We start from the raw sequence: 16,405 nt of genomic DNA, 5'->3' as shown, positions 1-16,405 counted from the left end.
TGATCGATCCATTCTCAGCAAACTTGGACAGATTCCCATTGCGAAAATGATGCCAAAATGCTGCAAAATGCCACAAAAGTGCAAAACTGGCTTTAAAACGGGGAATTTCCCGCCGCCGCATTAGCGGAACACCGGAAAGCGAAGCGCCAGTAAGCGGTGCCCTACTGTACCCAACACTACACAATCAGTCAGTGACACACAGGATTTTTAATGTAACTCTCCAGATCTTCTGGTGTGCTTGTTTTTTAAAGGTATACAGACAAAAAGATATTCTATCCAATCAAAGTGTGAAGCATCCTAAAAGGCTTAACTCCTCACAAACACAGCCTCCTCTCACAGACTTCAGCTGAGGAGACATGATTAGGAACTATAAGCCTCAGAAATAAATGACATTATCTTGCACAGAGTGTACCTGCCTCACCAATGAGGAACCTGTTTGCATTTAATAAGATGATTCTACAACCAGTATCATTTGCATAAACAGTATATCTTATAATCACCACAGCAGAAGAGTCTGCTCAATCAGACAAAAGACCCATCTAGTCCAACATCCTGTTCTCACAGAAGACAATCAACCAAATACACGCACAGCATTTTTAAACCTAAAGAGAAACAGGAATGCCAAAGCTCCATATTTCTCAAACGTAGACACACAACTTCTAACACGCATGTTGAAAGTTGCAACACACACACAAGCCACCTACCATTTCTCCTCCCCAACTCACAAAATAAATGCAAACAATTAGGTAAAAAAAAAAATACTATAGAAAGATACACACTCTGTCCATCATTGTTGTCTCTCAACAAATATTAATTTTAAAAAACCCCAAGCTGCTCAAACTAGCAAACACACCCATCTCCTGGCTAGCTACAAAGGATGTGCTTTGAGGTGTGGCTTTCAAGAAAACAGCTCTGTGCGTGCTCGAACTGCCCTGCAAGGCAGCCCCAGTAGGCCTATACTGAGATTGATGGTTAGTCTTCATAACAACAAATGGAGTAAGACTAGAGCCTTCACATACTAGGCTTGAATGGCCCAACCATTCAATTTTAACATGTTTTTCTGCCTAAAGATGCATGGGAAGGACCTCTTTGCAATAGCTATACTTTTGGATGCACAGTGCTGCAGAGACCTAATTGGCCAGAGAACAGTAGATTGACATAAATGTTTGCAGACCTTCTCTGAGTTCAAATAGAAGGATAAAATGTCTGTGGGATGGGCAAGAGTGTATAACTTTGAGATTTGGGGATGGGTGGGTGAAAATTGCTTGACATTCTCCTTGGGAGGGCTGTGCCCCAGTACCCCCAGTGGACCAGCCTTCACTGCTTGCTGTGAAAGAATGGCTTTGTTTTTTGGTGGGAAGATATTGAAAATAAATTTCTACTTCATCAGAGTTCTCAAAATATGATAACCCACTGAAATTAGAAACAAGTGCAACCCTAATATCCAGTGAGACATTTAATTTCTTTTTTGTGTGTGGGCAGGTTGTCTTCTTAGAACAGCAGAGCCCTTTCTGGAGCATTGCAAAATGGTTTTGAAACTCTCCTGAGTTTCATAAGTGTAAGGAACTGCTCTTCAAGTATCAAGGCACAAAGCTTTTCCGGATGTGTCCAACCAGTTATGCTGGTCTTTCGATTGTGGCACTGGGTAAGTGTTCTTAATATAAGTTACATAACATAATAGCTTTTGTTCACATATACAAAATCCACCTCTCACATAAAATGCATTTTATAATTAGACACACTATTGAATGCTGAATGGTCTGCTACTATATATTATATCTATATTGCATAAGTGCCCTTATTAATTTCTCCATCTCCAAAAGCTCTTCTTATGTCTGTGTAGGTTCAGGATAATGAGGAAAATGATAGAAAATAATTACATATTATGAAATAATATAAACTTGTTTTCCTGAGGAGAGAAATTAGGTGAAACTGCAAAACAGCACTCGTGTGTGTGTGTATGTGTTGCATGTGTTGCGTGTGTGTGTGAGAGAGACAGAGAAAACACTGCACATTCTCCACAAATGAGAGGAAAATAATACCTTTTTAAAAACTTCCCAAACTTGCACTTGCACACCTTGCACTATTATATATACTGTGCAGAAGCTCATAGTGTACAAAAGGGACATTCATCCATCCTATTATGGTTGCTGCTCATGTCTGTAGTTGTTTAATTTTGCATTGTTTTACCCTGATATATTGCTGCCTTGAGCTCATTCTGAAGGAAGGACAGGATAAAAATCTAATTAATGAGCATCATGATAGCTATACGGTGTATTACCGCAAGGATCATTGATGGGAATCACAAGTGGGGAGAATGTTACTGCTCTCAGGGCCTGCTTGTAGGCTTCCCATAGGCATCTGGTTGGCCACTGTGAGAACAGGATGCTGGACTAGATGGGCCATTGGCCTGATCCAGCAGGCTCATCTTATGTGGTGCCATTTTGACAGAAAAAACTAATAAAAAAAGCCTCAAACTATTTTTCATTCATCATAACTCTTTAACCCTGGTACCCATTCTTCTGAAATTTTGCAGTTTACTTACCTAGGAACACCTCTACAATATGTGTCATTATCATTGAATTTCCCACAAAGTCTCACAGACAGGGAAGTGATTCCCCCCCCCTTTTTTTCATCTATCTGTCTGAAATTTGACAGACCATCTTATGAGGAGTGATAACCACATCTGCGAGTTTCATAGAATTCTATCAACAACTAAAAATGTTATAGGCATTCCCCCTTGGTTTTATTTTAAAAACCCTCAAAATGTAAAGATGCCAAGCACAGAAGCCTCTGCACCCATTGGTCTGGAATTTGGCAAGTTTTATCCACTCAGAAGGGGCTAATATTCTGGCAAATGTAATTCAATTCCATAAAAAAGTTAAAGCTATGTGTTTTCCTATGCTAGTCAATGGGGAGACACATGAAGCTTCTGATTTCCAATGCAAGATGTTGCTTTGGACCCAAGACAAAGTAGATCATGCCTAGGGATTTCAGGATAGTATCCAACTAAACAGTTACACTAGTGAAAGAACATTTAGCTGCACAATGGAACTTCCCTGACCTCTCCTCTCCCCATGCACTCCCTATGTACTCCCTGAATCTGCTCTGGAGGTTGCAAGAACTCCTGGACCAGATTTAGCGGTTGTATTGGGAGAGAAGAAGCTAAAAGTCCTTGCAGTACTGGACTTCCAGTTGGATACTGACCTTAGAGAAATCAGATGGAAAAAGAAGCAGAAATTGCTGCAGTTTGTGTGTTTGTGGTCAGGAATGGAAATAAGTTAAGCAAATATGATCAGTATTCATTCACATTATTGTTTTAAGGCTGCAGATGATATGTAATTAATGACTTTATTACATTGGTTGGATATTTCCTTTCCACTGAAATGAATGTAAGTTATGTAAGTTATGTAAAAAATTGCAAAATTTACACCTTTCAAATATGCTGTTCTTCAAAAATCAAAACTCTTTTCTCCATTTTTAGTAAAATAATGTAATAACTTTACAGCACCCCCTTATCTATGCCAGAAGGCCTACTATAATTTGAGCCTCTGTGGAAAATAGTAATAAACCTTTTTATATATGTAACATCTTTCATCGAAAGCTTTAAAGTGATTTATGAATATTTATTAATTAAGCTTCAATCTCTCTTTATATCTTGGCACAATAATTCTCAGAGACATTTATTACATTGATCAAGATCTCTGTGGTGAAGAATTTATCGCTGATTCATAGGGTCGCCATAAGTCGTAGTCAACTTGGAGGCACATAACAACAACAACAACAAGTTTATAGGATAATTTTCTTCTCATTCCAGACAGTATTCCTTTTATCAAGATTTTTATAAAGGCACTTTTCACCTTTTCCTCCTTTTCTTTTTGGACATCTGTAAACTGTCAACATACCACCCCTTGTATTGGTATATAAATCAGTACTATACCTTTGTAACTAGGATTTCACAACAAATACTGAAGGCATTTCAATGCTAGCAACCTCTGTACTAATCCTCATAGGGTCTAAGACTCACCTCAGGGTGTGAGGGGATCAGACAACTCCACTCATGCATTGAAAGCGAATGGGATGGAGACCATACAGGCTAGGCCCACCTTATGCCTCAACATGCCCCTCACATTTCACACATTTAGAGCATGTCAGAAAGGGTTCTACGCCCACATACGTACTTGGGTAGAGCTGCTCTACACAATGGTGGGGAGCTGGTTCAGTCTTCCCTTCCTCTGTTGTTTTCCTGTATCAATTTTATATTGTACGATCCTTGAGGTAGGAACATGGGCATCCACAGTATTTTTTCCAAGCGGGGAGGGGAGAGGAAATACTTCAAATAAGCAAACAAACATACAGTACCTAGCATTCAAGAACTGGTCTATAATTTCTGGTAGATCTGGTAGCTGTGCAGCAGCCTAGGTAGGCCTGACCTCTCAGAAACTTGTATTCCAGGTCAACCCCTCCACTGTTTCTCAATTAGTAGACCTGCTGACCATCAATGGGTAGACCTGGCATCCAGAAAACATCTCCAAAAGACTACAATTAAGTGTTGCCATATACTACTCTAACAACTTCCTATCCCTCCCCCCCCCAAAAAAAAATGAGTATGACAACACTTGGTTACTTTGCAAGGCTGGCATAATTCACACTCTTTTAGCCTCAGCCCTGTTCCCTGCAAACAGAATAAGTAAAATAAAGATTGACTGTCTGACCTGTTTTTTTAATGTTTACAAACTTGTCCCTCCTGAGGGGGTAAGGGCCCATCTAACAGGAGCAGAGATCATTGTTGTTGTTGTTAAATTCACTATTGATTATAATGGCAACTTATAAACCACCAAATCTGAAAAGTGCCCAATGGATTTTCACTAAACCAACAAAGAGATACTGCAGTGGCACTCGTGAATTTTTGAAATAGTTTCAACCTCCAAAACACCACCTTAAAGATGATCAGAAACAAAAGACCTTGTTCCTCCTGGTACAATTATTACTTTGTTGTTACCCAGCTATTTTATCTGATTTGGGGGTGGGGTAGAGGAGAGAGAATTGGATAGGCGGTACATCTCATGAAGGAGATTATCCATGCCAGATGTCATATTGATACTGTAGCAATGTAGTGAGGATACCTTTAGCTTTATAATGGTAGAAAGTGAAAAAATCCAATTTGAACCGTAGAACCACTCCAGTTACTCTGTAAGTAGACTTTGTGCTGGTTCAGACTTTTGCTGTTTCCACCAAGCAAAGTAGCCCAAATGTTCCCATGAATGGATCCATGAATTCCAAGGATACTCTAAGAAAAAAATAGACCTGCAGTTTTCAAATGCAATAGTGATCCTTCTCCTGCTCCTCCTCCTCCTTCTTCATCATCATAAAATGATGCTTGATTCAAGGTTCTGGTTTTAACCTATAAAGCCTTACAAGGCTTGGGATCACAATACCTGATGGAATGCCTCTCCCGACACGAACCCACCCATACACTACTCTCAATATCAAAGGCCCTCCTCTGGGTGCCTACTCCGAGGGAAGCTGGGAGGATAGCAACAAGGGAGAGGGCCTTCTCAGTGGTGGCCCCCAAATTATGGAATGATCTCCCTGACGAGGAGTACCTGGCACCAACACTGTTATCTTTTCAGTGCCAGGTCAAGACTTTCCTCTTCGCCCAGGCATTTTAGCATTTTTAGCATGTGTTTTTAAATTGTTTTTTTTAAAATGTGTTTTTTAAATTTGTATATTTGTTTTTAATGTTTTTAATTGTTGTAAACCGCCCAGAGAGCTTCGGCTATGGGGCGGTATATAAATGCAATTAACAACAACAACAATAATAATAAAAATAAAATATCCCTATCCCCGTTATATCCTCACAACAATCCTGTATGGTAGGTTAGGCTGAGAGCTAATTACTTACCAGGGGTCATCCAGTGAACTTCATATAAATGAGTGGATATTATTTGAATGTGGATTCAAATAGATCTTGGTTGTCGTTCTTGCAACATTCTATTAATGAATTCTAATTATCTATATTTACATGTCTATAATTGTCTACTTGTTTTCTCTTGTCAATTATGAGCTTTATAAACTTAAGCATTTTGGAAAGGATCTTGTCCTATTTGTGTTCTTTGCTTTAAAAAAAGCTCTATTTTCCACCTATTTGTATGCTTGGATATTTAAAATGGGGAGTTGGCTTCCAGCAATTTTTCTACTCCAGAACATTCAAACTCTTTGCAATGCAGCTTTTATAACCAACTTTTTTCCACACCTCATCTTGGAATAAGGCCAAGAGTTTTACAGAGGAAGCTATATTTTATATATGCTGTTAATTGTACTGAATAATTAGAGATGTTATCTTTATTCTAACCCCAATCCAACTGCTTGAGGTAGCTAAAGACACACCTATATCAGCATGCACTACAAAAAAGCAAAGACCTGCCCCGGGAGGTCAGAGGTAGGAAACAATGGAGTAATAAAATAAGAGGTGATAAGCAAATGCATTGCCAAACAATTTTGCTTTTATGTTACTTTAGATTTTTTTAAAATGAAGGATGAAAATGGGAGTAGTAATGAAGATCACCAAAGCAGGGTTTGGCAGTGGAACATGAGGCCAAATAGAAAGAAAGAAAGAAAGAAAGAAAGAAAGAAAGAAAGAAAGAAAGAAAGAAGCCTTTAATAAGCTTTTAATAAGAAAAAGGAGGAGAGTGTCAAAGGGTTTTGGTTTGAACCTCTCCTCACTTGCTTTTGATGAATAGGTCTATTTGTTTGGTTTCAGTACCATAATTAACTAGGTGAGAAATCAAGATTAGTGTCATGTATACTTCAATATAAAATATTTGAGATAGGAAAATTAAGAAATGCTCACAATCCTGTATCTTGCTCCTATTTAATGAAAACTAAACATTAGTCTATGTTTTATTGCTTTGTATAATGTGGTGCTCAAAAGTAAGATGTTTAAGCATTCAATAAGGATTAGAAAAATAATTTAAACAAAACAAAATAAGCTAATTAAGATACTGAAGCATGCAAAAAAGATTGAATATGACAAATCATTAATACAATTGTGCCTTTCCTTGTTAAAAGCAGAATCTCCTATGCAAGTCCCGCTGAAATGAATGGGAGCTATGCAAGAAGAAATGGGAGCTGAGCACTATATTTTATATATAAAATTATACCCTACCTTTCCTTTCAAAGGAGCCCAGAGTTTGCTCTTGCACAACTCCTATTTTTTCCAATAGGGCTATCCCAAGAAAATTCATAGTGGATGGTGCCCTAAAGTCATGCCATGTATATTTTAGATTCCAGAAAGTGTTTGAGACAAGAGCACAGGCCACATCAAAGGTCAGACACATTGATCTTTGAATGATGTAGCCTGGATTTAGTGCCTGTGTGTGAGGAATTTAAGGTTCTGTTGAGAAGTTGTCAAATAAAATGACTGAATAATACAAACTGGATGTACAAGCAACAAAATGAAACAACTAAATTAAGTGTGTTGAAATACAGCTTTTGATTGGCTGATTATATTTCCACAACACTTAAGATAATAAACAAAGGCTAGTAACCCTATGAGATGCCATACTAGCCAGTTTCAGGGCCTATCAACTCCAGAATCAGATGAGACCTCCTCATCAGAAGGGGACCCCACTATAATTCCAGTGGGCAAGAGTCCATGAGGAAGCCCTTACTCCAGGGAACCTACAGAAGTGGGAGGCCTAATGTGATCCAAATGGACTCACTACTCCCCAGCTCTGGACCCCCTGATTACCAACCCTGGATCTCAAGATTGCTTGGCCTCACTAGGCATTTGCGTACTAGAAAGGGTGAGAGTAGCCAAACTGACTACAAAAAATGACAGTTACTGTCTGGAAGCTGTTGAAGTCACAGCAGCATAGGTGATACTGCCTTTTGGGCACCTTCCCTGCAATTCAGAACTTGGCCTCCTGACTTTGTCTGTGAACGTAGCAGTCTTGATGCCCCCTCCACATCTACTATAGTCCCCAATGAGGTGTCCAGTGCAAAATCTGCTGCAACTTCTTGGGAACGGTTTCAGCTGATGTGGCCTGATGACGTGGACAAGGTGCTTGCGATGATGCGGCCAGCAATGTGTCCTCTTGACCCTTGCCCTTCTTGGCTTATTAAAGCTTGCTGAGGGGTTTGACTGAGTGCATCCAGAGTGTGATCAATGCATTGTGGGAGGGAGTGGTTCCGGGCACCTTGAAGGAGGCGGTGATTCGACCACTCCTGAAAAAGCCCACCCTGGACCTATTGGTTTATGACAACTACCGACTGGTTGCAAATACCCCCTTTTTAGGGAAAGTGATTGAGAGGGTTGTGGCGCAGCAATTGCAAGTACTCTTGGATGAAACAGATTATCTTGACCCATCCCAGTCTGGGTTCAGGCCTAGATATGGGACTGAATCGGCCTTGGTTGTCCTGATGGATGACCTTTATCGGGAGAAGGACAGGGGGAGTGCGACACTGTTATTCTTACTTGATCTCTCAGCGGCTTTTGATACCATTAACCATGGTATCCTTCTGGGCCGACTTGGTAAGCTGGGTATTGGAGGCACTGTTTTACAGTGGTTCCGATCCTATCTCCAAGGTCACTCCCAGAGAATAGCATTGGGTGACTGTATTTCGGCCCCCTGGCAGTTGTGCTGTGGGGTGCTGCAGAGTACAATCTTACTGTTTAACATCTATATGAAGCCCTTGGGAGCAGTCATCAGGAGATTTGGGGTGAGGTGTCAGCAGTATGCTGATGACACCCAGCTCTATTTCTCCATAACATCTGAATCGGGAGAGGCCATGCAAGCCCTGGACCTGTGCTTGGACTCGGTGGTGGGCTGGATGAGGGCCAATAAACTGAGTCTGAATCCTAGCAAGATGGAGGCACTGTGGGTTTGTGGTTCCCGAGTTTGGATAATTGGTCAGTTGTCTGCTTTGGATGGGGTTGTACTCCGTCTGAAAGAGCAGGTCCGTAGTCTGGGGGATGCTCCTGGATCCATCTTTGTTGCTACAGGTCCAGGTGACCTCTATGGCTAGGGGTGCCTTTCACCAGCTTCGGCTGATAAGACAGCTGCCGCTGTTTCTGGACTGGGATAGTCTGACCACTGTTGTCCATGCACTGGTAACCTCTAGGCTGGATTACTGTAATGCACACTATGTGGGGCTGCCCTTGAGGTTGGTCCGGAAGCTTCAGCTAGTGCAAAATGTGCTGGTGAGACTGCTCACTGGGGCAGGGTATCACCAACATGTCATCCCACTGCTGAAAGAACTGCACTGGCTGCCCATTTGCTACCGGGCCAAGTTGAAGGTTCTAATTTTGGTGTACAAAGCCCTATACAGCTTGGGACCAGGATACCTGAAAGACTGTCTTACCCCTGCGCTCTGCAGGTGAGGGCCTCCTGCAGATACCATCTTATCAGGAGGTTCGTTCTGTACAATATAGGAAACGGACCTTTAGTGTGGCGGCACCTACCCTGTGGAGTTCCCTCCCCTTAAATATTAGGCAGGTGCCATCTCTGCTATCTTTTTGGTGCCTTTTGAAGACTTTCCTCTTCCCACAAGCCTTTTAAGTTGAGACCTATCCCAGTCTGCATCTGTGTTAGAATTGCTTTTAATATGTCTTTTAATATCTTTAACCCTTTTTTTAAAATATGTTTTTAAAGTTTTTTTTAATGTTTTTAACGTTGTTTTGTTTTAATGTATTTTAAGGTCTTTTTATGATGTTTTAAAGTGTTTTTAGTGTTTCTGTTTGCCGCTCTGGGCTCCTGCTGGAAGGAAGGGCGGGACATAAATAAAATAAATAAATAAAATGAATAAATAAAAATAAACTTTGCTGACACTGCTAGAAAGCTCTCCTGTGGGCCCATATTGCAGCCAAGGGTTGAAATAACACACAGACACAGCAAGCTGGGTTGAACAAAGGGCCACTTTATTAAACGTCCAAACAAACCCCTTAAACTAAACCTGCAGAGGGGAAACATAGGTGCAGGAACTGTCTATAAGTAAGCAGTTGCAATACAGCTACCAGGCGACCAACCCCTGCTGGGATGAGAACAAGCCATTCTGCTTACCCCTTACCCCCGCCACTCCCTGTAAGTGAGCGGGGAGCCTTCCCAAGTCACTCCCCCCAGGGCCCTACAACTCCGGACGGATGAGGAAGTTGGCCCCAGAAGCAGCCCATATCCTGCCCCTGGGCCCTAAAGCCCTGACTTACAAGCCTCCGGAATCTCATCTGCTTCACTCAGCAAATGAAGAACACAACAGCCAGATGCAGCCAAGCAGTAGCACATAAAACCAGAACACAGGAAAGATATGACTATGGTGGGAGGCGCAGTAGGTGTGAGTAGGTCAGGGTAGTACTAGAGAAATTAAGGGCATTCTAAAAGCTTGGGGACAAAGCCACTAGCCATATTCCTGTCTCCCACACAAAGAGTACCCTTAGCACCAGTGGCAAATGTAGTCAGTGTTTCTGCATCCAGCTAAGCAGATTTTTTTAAGAAATAAAAGTTTTCATAGAGCCTGAAACATCGCTTTAAGATATGGAAAATGTAGAAACAGTGCTTTCCATACATAGAATTCCTGGCAAAGATAGTCAGTCATGGTAGTGATATCCATTTTTTACCTTACAGATGGAAATGACAAAAGATAGCCTTTCATGTTAATTTCTGTTTATATTAGTTTGGCTGTACTGACACAAGTGAACCGTTAATCACGAACGGGGGAAAGCCTTTTGCATTTGGAAAGTATATGCAATGATTCATTTGTGAAATCATGTATCTTGCAAAACAAATGTGTGTATTGAAGAATGAATGCCAGCCCTCTTTTAAGCTGCTGATTGCATTAGTAACTTCAGATAGAACTCTTTGTGCAGATTGTGGCCTCAGAAACTCTGCTATTGCAAATAAAAAATGCAGATTTGGATTCATAACCATTTCAAATGTTTGCATTCATGTCCATGACGCTGCTGTCTTTTCGGCGCCAGGTTAAAACCTTCCTCTTTTCCAGAGCTTTTAATCTAACTTAATTCAGTTTTAAAGTGTGTTGTAATTGTTTTTAGATCTTTTCTTCTCTGTACTTTTGCTGTATGGTATTATTGGATTTTATTGTATATATTTGTATTGCTTGTTGTTCACCGCCCAGAGAGCTATGCTAGTGGGGCGGTATAAAAATTTAATAAATAATAATAATAAATAATAATAATAATGGTAAAGTTCTAGAAAAGAGAGGTGGTGGGACTCCTGCAATCTATACCTTGTAAAGCAGGGAACCTGTCCCATAAATAAGTGGGGTTAGGTTAAAGTTACTCAATTGTAAGAGAATGACACTAACAACCTGCTCAGAGGATTCTTTTTAATAACTGCTCATCATTCAAGGGTAAGCCATTTGCAGCAAACAACAGGTTCTGTGGCAAACTCCCAGACTCAAATTAGTCCCAATATATACCTTCCTTAGCCATAACATGTTTGTGCATAGTGGGGACTGTCCATAAAGTATGTCTAACTTTTAAAATCTTTTTTAACCCTTGATTTATTTTTATGGTTGGTATCTCCAAAGTTGTATGTAGGGATGGGGGAGAAATTCTATTCTGTTTGCATTTAAAGCTGAATTTATCAGATTTGCACTTTCCAAAACAATATGAGAATTGAAACACAGCCGTTCTTCGAACTTCACACTTACCCAAAATTTACAGTGCAGTTCTCCAGCCAGCCAATCTTCATAAAAATGCATAATTAGGGGGAAATGTGTTTAAAAATTAATACATTGGTGAAAAGAACATACAAAAAAGCATTATATTAGGAGAAATTGCTTGCAAAAATGTGTACATAAGTCAAACTGCATACAAAAATGTGGTTATTAGGAAAAATTCATATTAAAATGCTGAATAACTGCATGAGGATTAAAAATAAATAAATAGCAAATTGCTGCAGAAACCTAGAGAAATGAATTTAAGATGGGTAAAATGAGAAAGAAAACTGAAATTGACACATCTTTCCATCTGTAGGCGTATGACAATTTTTGGAGCCAGCATGCTCTTATCTCCCATTTGAAAATACTAAAATGAAAACATTTAAATAAAAATATGTTTAGCAAAATTCTTGCTAAATGCAGAGGTATGAACTTCAACACAGACCAGTGAACAAACTCATATTGCTTACCATTTGTCGGGCCTGCTGAGGGAGTCCAGTCACACAAGTCATCCTTCTCCATTTTTTACATATAGGTATGTCAGAATGCATTTGTTCAGATCTATTTTCCCCTGAATAACAATCATGTGTGTTGAGCATAGCAGTGAGGCACTCAGAATTATGTTTTTTTGTTTTTATTCCATTCATGTTACAACAGGCAATATTTTGTTACATTAAGTCACACCATATAAATACTTACGTCAGTGTGACACTACATTTCAAACTTTATAATAATTGCCTAGAAACATTTTAAAAGGTTTATGACTATGTTTAGCTTTGTGATTTCAAAGCAGAACTGTAATGATGGAGGAGGACGGGCAGTGCAGAGGAAAACTGTAGCCCAACGGTAGAGCATCTGCTTTACATGCAAAATGTCCCACGTTCAGTCCCTAGCATCTCCAGGGAATGTACCCCACCTGAAAACCTGGAGGCACGGCCAGTTAGTGTAGATGATACTGAGCTACCAGTGGTCTGACTTGGTATACTACTGCTGCCTACGTTCCTGTGCTTTTATATACAGTAGATGGAACAAAGCTTTCTAAAGTCCTGCTTAAGGTTATACGAGAGGTTTAAATTTTTTAACTATGCTTTGCCTCATAGCATTCTTTCATTAAAGATAATTCTTGGAAATTCTTTCTATTCATTTCATGCATTTTTATGTCTACAGTGCGTTATTGTCACTGTCTCGGCACTCATGAGACAGAGAAAAATAAGGCAGTAGTTAAAAGCTAAGTTTGGATTTGGGTGGTGAAAGTTCTTCAGATCACTGCTTAGCCACAAAGCTCATGAGGTAGCCTTGGCCATGTAGCTGGCATCAACAGTGGGTTGGAGATGGACGTTTGCCAGATCTCAAAAACTGTTGAGAAGCCTACTACCAGCTTCCCTGCTAGTATGTGAATGTGGCCTGTAAGGCACACTAGGAGCAGGAATCTTTGGTGTGATCTACAAGCATGTATTCAGTGACTGGTGGCTCCATGTCAGTGGGGCAGTGGAATCCACTCCAGGGTTTAGTCCAAACTTTCAAGGTGTGAAGCACCTTGGACAGCTCCTTGAAAGTTCAGATATGGAGTCACCAGCTACCACTGAATATATTTCATAAATATGTGAAATGAGAGTGTATGACTAGAAGTGCCAACTTCTGAGCTGGAAATATTTTCTGCAAATGTCAGATATTTTGAGACTAAAGGAAAGACTTTTTAAAGTCGCAAAGGTGTTGTCTTCTTTTTGTCCCCGTATGTCTAGGGGCAAAATGAGACTAGGCTTCCAGGCAAGCCATTGGGTCTCAAACTAATGTACACACAGGGTCGTTATGGCAGTAAGTACATGAAGTAACAGTTGTAAAATATTGAAATATGCTACAGAAATGCACTACAGAAATTTATTATTATTATCCTTTCTCTTTCTGTATAGATTTATCTCATTATAATGATTACCATGGTACAGAGAATGGAGGATAAGAAATAGTTGCCCTGAGCAGTAGAAGTAAGCATAAGTGTGAATACTCTTCCTAGATTGATTCCGCTGCACACAGGTAGTTGTAATAGTCAGCACTGACAGTATGCATCTCCAGTTTGGAAACAGGAAAACCAAATCTGGGCCTCACCAAAAGCTAAGTAGTGTTTAGTGTCTTCATGTGCATAGATTCTCTGTTTGGATCCAAACACCCACATGCATGTGGTGCTCCTGGATCCATCTTTGTCACTAGAGGCCCAGGTGACCTCAATGGCTAGGAGTGCCTTTTACCAGCTTCGGCTGGTAAGACAGCTGCGGCCGTCTCTAGACTGGGATAGCCTGACCACTGTTGTCCATGTACTGGTAACCTCCAGGTTGGATTACTGTAACACGCTCTATGTGGGACTACCCTTGAGGTTGGTCCGGAAGCTGCAGCCGGTGCAAAATGCGGCAGCAAGACTGCTCACTGGGGCAGAGTATCGCCAACATGTCACCCCACTGCTGAAAGAACTGCACTGTCTACCTATTAGCTACTGGGATAAGTTCAAGGTTTTAGTTTTGGTGTACAAAGCTCTATACAGCTTGGGACCAGAATACCTGAAAGACCATCTTATAATAATAATATAATAATAATAAATTTTATTTTTCAGCCGCTTATCTGTCTGGGTTAGGGACACTCTAGGCGACAAACAACAAGAATAAAAACAATACATATAGATCAACATAATCAAATTTTAAGCTAAAAAACCATTCATTAATTCAGAACATAAATTAATCTGTCCCAATCTTGTAGGCCTGCCTGAACAGCCAGGTCTTCAAGGTTTGGCAATAGCTGGACAGGGAGGTAGCATGTCTGAGATCGAAAGGGAGAGAGTTCCAGAGGGTGGGGGCCACAACAGAGAATGCCCTCTCTCTGGTCCGCACCAGCCTAGCTGTTCTCACCGGTGGGACCGAGAGAAGGTCTTGCGAGGCTGATCTCGTCAGGCGGCACAATCTGTGATTCTGGAGGCGTTCCATCAGATATACTGGGCCGAAACCGTATAGGGTTTTAAAGGTCAACACCAACACCTTGAATTGGGCCCGGTAGACAACTGGTAGCCAGTGAAGATCTAATAACACTGGGGTGATATGATCCCAGCGACGGCTATGCGTAATCAAGCGTGCCGCCGCATTCTGTACCAGCTGTAATTTCCGGACCGTTTTCAAGGGTAACCCCACGTAGAGCGTATTGCAGTAGTCTAAGTAGTCTTATCCCTTATATACCCAGTAGATCATTGCACTCTGCAGCTGAGGACCTCCTGCAGATACCATCTTATCAGGAGGCCCATTCCGCACAACATAGGAAATGGACCTTTAGTGTAGTGGCACCTACGCTTTCAAATTCCCTCCCCATAAATATTACACAGGTGCCATCTCTGTTATCTTTTTGGTGCCTGTTGAAGACTTTCCTCTTTCAACAAGCCTTTTGGCTTGTTGAACAAGATCTTCCTCTTTCAACAAGCCTAAGGTCAACAAGACCTTATCCCAGTCTGTGTCTGTGTTGGGATTGCTTTTAAATATGTTTTTAAACTTCTTTTAAAAAAGAAAAAGTTTTTAAAGATGTTTTCATTTAATATATTTTAAAGTCTGTTTTTATGATGTTTTTCAAGTGTTTTAGTGCTTTTGTTTTCCACCCTTTGCTCCTACTGGGAGGAAGGGTGGGATATAAATTAATAAATAAATAAATAAATAGAAGCATTTCTGTTTGTGCATATTCAGGGTTGCTAATTCCAGCTCCTTGCATCCTCCACAAGCTGCTCCAAAGGCTCTGTGAAGACAACATAAAAAAATAATTATATTATTAGAAATTGCTTGCAAAAATGTGTACATTAATCAAAACTGCCCACAAATATGTTTATTAGGAGAAATTCTCACAAATGCTGGAGAATTTTCATGAGGATTTTTTAAAAGATGAAATTACAAATGACAGCAGAAATGTGGAAAACTGAATTTAAGATTGGAAAATGAGAGAGAACTGATATTGACAGATCTTTCCATCCCTACTCTGAAGCATAGGTACACCCATAGTTTCCAAGTCCAAAACACCATCCTGCAGACCAAGTTAGCTTTTTAAAACAATGACAGATATTGAAGTATAAAATATACATGTCTTTTCTCTGAACCTGTACTTTTCAAGAGAACTGAAAAAATGTGAACATTTTTTTAAAAATCTGCCTTAGCAAACCTGATACCAGATGGTCCTTCCTTAATAAGCATGATAGCAAATGTGTTTAAGTTTGTTTATTTATTTATTAGTCAACAAATACAAGAGTAGTCCCTAGGCAACTTACCAGAAAACAAACAAGCCCAGAGATAAAAACATAGCAATCAGCAGTACTCGAACAAAACCACAAGAATCACATCAGCACTAGTAAAAACATCAGCAGTTTATGGGCCACGATAATCCATGACCATCCACCAAATGCCTGGGAAAAGAGAAAGGTTTTAGCAATGTGCTGAAAAGATTTTAGCCATGTGCTGAAAAGATGTTAAAGTCAGTGCTGGGTGAGCCTTATTGGGGAAAGCATTCCATAGCCAGAGGACCACAACAGAAAAGGGCTTCTTCCATGTCACCACCCTCCAGACATCTCTCAGAGGGGGCACATGGAAAAGAGTCTCTGGTGATGAACAAAGGTTCCAAGTAGATTCATGTCAGTTGTTTATAACACCAATAGGTGAGCAATACATTATTGCTTGATTGCTAGAATATATAAATAAGAAATACTGGAGCTGCT

At 40.3% G+C, this 16,405-nt stretch overlaps 1 long non-coding RNA gene across 1 annotated transcript in view; it reads left to right on the top strand.

The window, feature by feature from the left end:
• The window catches only part of LOC133377111 (uncharacterized), a 122,852-nt gene that overhangs the window by 16,517 nt on the left and 89,930 nt on the right, over positions 1-16,405 (top strand). Inside the window, exon 2 of the long non-coding RNA XR_009760614.1 lies at positions 1,483-1,645. This is a non-coding gene — a long non-coding RNA (uncharacterized LOC133377111). The remainder of the gene's footprint in view (positions 1-1,482; positions 1,646-16,405) is intronic.

The sequence above is a fragment of the Rhineura floridana genome, chromosome 2, assembly GCF_030035675.1.
Source record: "Rhineura floridana isolate rRhiFlo1 chromosome 2, rRhiFlo1.hap2, whole genome shotgun sequence".
NCBI classification, from domain to species: Eukaryota; Metazoa; Chordata; class Lepidosauria; order Squamata; family Rhineuridae; genus Rhineura; species Rhineura floridana.
The sequence above is the reverse complement of the archived record's forward strand: the minus strand, read 5'-3'. Positions and strand labels throughout refer to the sequence as shown.